The 4071-nt window shown below is 42.8% G+C and overlaps 1 non-coding gene across 1 annotated transcript; it reads left to right on the forward strand.

The window, feature by feature from the left end:
• The first annotated feature begins 2052 nt into the window (after nt 1–2052).
• On the forward strand, nt 2053–2126 carry Trnam-cau. Its single transcript has one exon. It is a non-coding gene; the product is annotated as a tRNA-Met (tRNA).
• The last annotated feature ends 1945 nt before the right edge of the window (nt 2127–4071 follow it).

Here is a 4071-nt window from a genome sequence, read left to right on the forward strand (position 1 = left end):
GCTAGGTGAACAGGGGCTACACATTAAGAGGCTTGCTCATTTGCCTCGCCGCTTACCGGGACTCGAACCCGGCCCTCTCGATTGTGAGTCGAGCGTGCTAACCACTACACTACGCGGTGTGTGTGTGTGTGTGTGTGTGTGTGTGTGTGTGTGTGTGTGTGTGTGTGTGTGTGTGTGTGTGTGTGTGTGTGTGACCGTGTTCTCAAACGTTTCACCTTTTTTTTTTTTTCACGACAGTTCTAACATACTCTTTTAAGGTTGTTTTCATGATTCCAGTAATAGGTTAGCAACAATACTTCTCGAAAAAAAAAAAAAAATCACAAGAACCCAACTCAGCATCCTCGTAGCCTCTGAAAACAGTCGTGACAAGAGAACAGAACACTTCAGAATTTGTATTGGCCAGACTGTTACGTACATATGTTATAACACTGCATTTCAGACCTCACACATGCTGCTGCGATATATTGAGGGTGTTAAGCAAAGTCACGTAAACAGTCTTGGATTATATCTTGCTTTTGCGTCCAGTCCTTTGCCATTTGCCCTGTCATCTGTCTTTCTCGCTTTTCTACCATTCCTGCTTCTAATTTGCTATCCAGTGTCTTCCACCAGTAGTTAAAGTACATAGGATAGTTCTATAAACAACACGGCATGAATCAGAAGGTCTGTTACTGTTTATCTTACCCTGTGTTTGTACTCTTTGGTATTCTTCCACTCCTCCTCATTATCATCATGTATGTTCCCTATCAGTTTTATTTACTCTATGTTGCCTTCGTGGTCCAGTTTTCATTCAGTTAACATCCTTGCAATTCCCACATTTTCATTTTTGTTTTTATCGTCTCTTTCACTTTTCTTCTACCTTCCCTTGCTCTTGTACTTCTTGCCTTCTTGTTCTTTTCCTACCAAACTGCAGATGACGAGATGGGTGGATGGGGAGGAGCCTTTTGCTGTACTGTTCATTCCACTTGTAATTTTGTATTATAGAGTACTAACTTAAATGGTCCAGTAATATCAAGGTTTTTTGCTGTTTTGGTTCTTCTTTGTATTCGTTCGTGATTTCCATATCCTCCTCCTCCTCCTCCTCTTCCTTCTCCTCCTCCTCCTCCTCCTCCTCCTCTACACACCACTCTTCCCCTGCCTCCGTTGCACACAGGACGGGTGTAATGAGGCTGCCGTTGGGAACCAGTGATTAACCACAATTAATTTCAGGAATGATCGTAATGGATAAGATTTTTGAGCCGGAGCGAGGGACCTTCCAGCTGTCCAGCCCTGCACCCTCACCACGCAGCCCTCCCGTCCTTCCCTTGACACCTCCAGCCTGATTTAAAGGGACAAGTGGGGCAAGGATGCGTTTCTGAATGTGTTGTAATTAAGAGGCAAGGATGAGGCTTGTGAGAGAAGGAATAAGACAGATAGATAGATATGTAGATAGATAGATAGATAGGCAAACAGATAGATGAACAGATAGATAGATAAATAAACAGATAAATAGATAGATAAGTAGGTAAATAGATAGATAAATAAAAAAAAAGAGAGAAACAGAGTGAGTTAGCGTGAAAGATAGGTTGATAGACAGATAGATAGAGTGATCGATTTAACGTGTCACAGCAAAAGATCATGTGACGTAAGGAGAAGGACGGAGATAACAGGTAGTGGAAAGGAGAAAGAAGGAAAAAGACGCGTGGAAAGTTGTAGGCAAGATGGAAAAAGGAAAATCCAGTTACTTAGGATAAAGTTTGGGAATAAAGATGAGGAGATGAAAGAAAGAAAGAAATGTTCGCAGCTGGGAAGACGAGGAGGAAGAGAGGAAGAAAGGAACGGAGGAGGAGGAAGAAAAAGTGAAGAGGAAAAGTGAGCATGAAGAAGAAAGAGGAGGAAAGAACATGGAGGACGAATGAAAAGCGGATGAAGAAGAGCAAGAGAAAGAAGACGAAACGATGACGATAAAGAGAAGAGAATTAGAAAAGAGGAAAAATGAGAATAGAATTAGAAAAAAAATTAAAGGTAAAAAGAAATAAAGCATGGTAAACATTCACACACAAACACACACACACACACCCGGTAGCTCAGTGGTTAGAGCGCTGGCTTCATAAGCCAGAGGACCGGGGTTCGATTCCCCGGCCGGGTGGAGATATTTGGGTGTGTCTCCTTTCACCTGTAGTCCCTGTTCACCTGGCAGTGAGTAGGTACGGGATGTAAATCGAGGAGTTGTGACCTTGTTGTCCCGGTGTGTGGTGTGTGCCTGGTCTCAGGCCTATCCGAAGATCGGAAATAATGAGCTCTGAGCTCGTTCCGTAGGGTAACGTCTGGCTGTCTCGTCAGAGACTGCAACAGATCAAACACACACACACTTGATAAAGACTAATACCTAAATGATGTAATTTTTATCCCCTTTTTGTTTCCCCTGGCCAATAATCCTCTTACATAAAAACAGATAAATAAAACTGGCAAACTGTAAACAAAACTGCCTTAGGTCACACTGATATAAGAAAAAGTAGTAAGAGTAGTAATGAAATAATCACCCAACTAACATAGCATACACTTATTATGACACTCAAGAGGAGGGAAGGAAAGAAGGAAGGAAGGAAAGATAGAAAGAAGAGGAGGATAGAGAAGAAATTTATCAGGAGAAAAGGAAAGAAAAAAAAAAGGTAGAAAAAAAGAAGAGAAGAATTATGACTCATACTCTTAGAAATTCGCGTTTATATAGAACTAAGTAAGATAAATGGAAGGAATTCACGGATGCTGCTGTATCATTGTTTAACATTTCACTTCATTGTTTCTCTCGCAACAAAAGGTGTGCGTCTTTAATGTTTCTCCCGTTTATTGTCAAGAGAGAAGGTCACAAGAAGATTACCTTTTGATGATTTTTTGATGAAATGAAAGGGGTGGTGTGAATTTGTCTCTAATTACGAAAAAAAGATGAAAAAAAAAAGAGGTTCCTTCCTACACACACACACACACACACACACACACACACACACACACACACACACCTTAGTTCTTTCAACCGGTGAACACACACACACACACGCACACACACACACACACACACACACACACACACACACACACACACACACACACACACACACACACACACCGCCTAGTGTAGTGGTTAGCCCGTTCTGCTCACAACCGAGAGGGTCCGGGTTCAAATCCCGGAAAGCGGCGAGGCAAATGGGCAAGCCTCTTAATGTGTGGCCCCTGTTCACTTAGCAGTAAATAGGTACGGGATGTAACTCGAGGGGTTGTGGCCTCGCTTTCCCGGTGTGAGGAGTGTGTTGTGGTCTCAGTCCTACCCGAAGATCGGTCTATGAACTCTGAGCTCGCTCCGTAATGGGGAAGACTGGCTGGGTGACCAGCAGACGACCGTGGTGAATTTCTCTATCTCTCTCTCTCTCTCTCTCTTTGATAATGACTATGGTGGAAATAAAAGCAATGATACTGAATGAATATATATAAAGTAAGCAAATATTGAGTGAGAGAGAGAGAGAGAGAGAGAGAGAGAGAGAGAGAGAGAGAGAGAGAGAGAGAGAGAGAGAGAGAGAGAGAGAGAGAGAGAGAGAGAGAGAGAGAGAGAGAGAGAGAGAGGGGGGTGGAGAGGGGTGAGGGATCCTTTCTCGTAATCATGACACAAAGGGAAAAGTTGCATCGAGTTTTATGAGAGTTTTATGTTAGGGATCCACATAGGTAGGTTCCCCCTCCATCCTCCTCCTCCCCTCCCCTCCCCTCTCCCCATTCCTCCCCATCCTTTGTAACCCTTCTTCTCTACTCTTTCCTTTCTTCCTTTCTTCTTTCCTTCGCTCTCTCTCCTGCCCTCATCTTCTACCTTCGTCTTTAATTTTTTCCTTCACTTCTTTCATTTCTTTCTTTCTTTCTTTTTTCCCCTGTAATCCTTCCCTTCCTTTTCCCTTCTTTCCTTTTTCCTTTCCTTCCTTCCTCTTCTTCCTATACTTCTTATTTCTTCCTTTGCTGCTTTTCTCCCTTTTTCCCTTTTTTTCCTGTAATCCTTCTTCTCTATCCTATCCTTTCTTCCTTCCGTCTTTCCTTCCCTCCTCTTCTATCTACTTC

Source organism: Portunus trituberculatus, chromosome 42 (genome assembly GCF_017591435.1).
Source record: "Portunus trituberculatus isolate SZX2019 chromosome 42, ASM1759143v1, whole genome shotgun sequence".
Taxonomy (NCBI): domain Eukaryota; kingdom Metazoa; phylum Arthropoda; class Malacostraca; order Decapoda; family Portunidae; genus Portunus; species Portunus trituberculatus.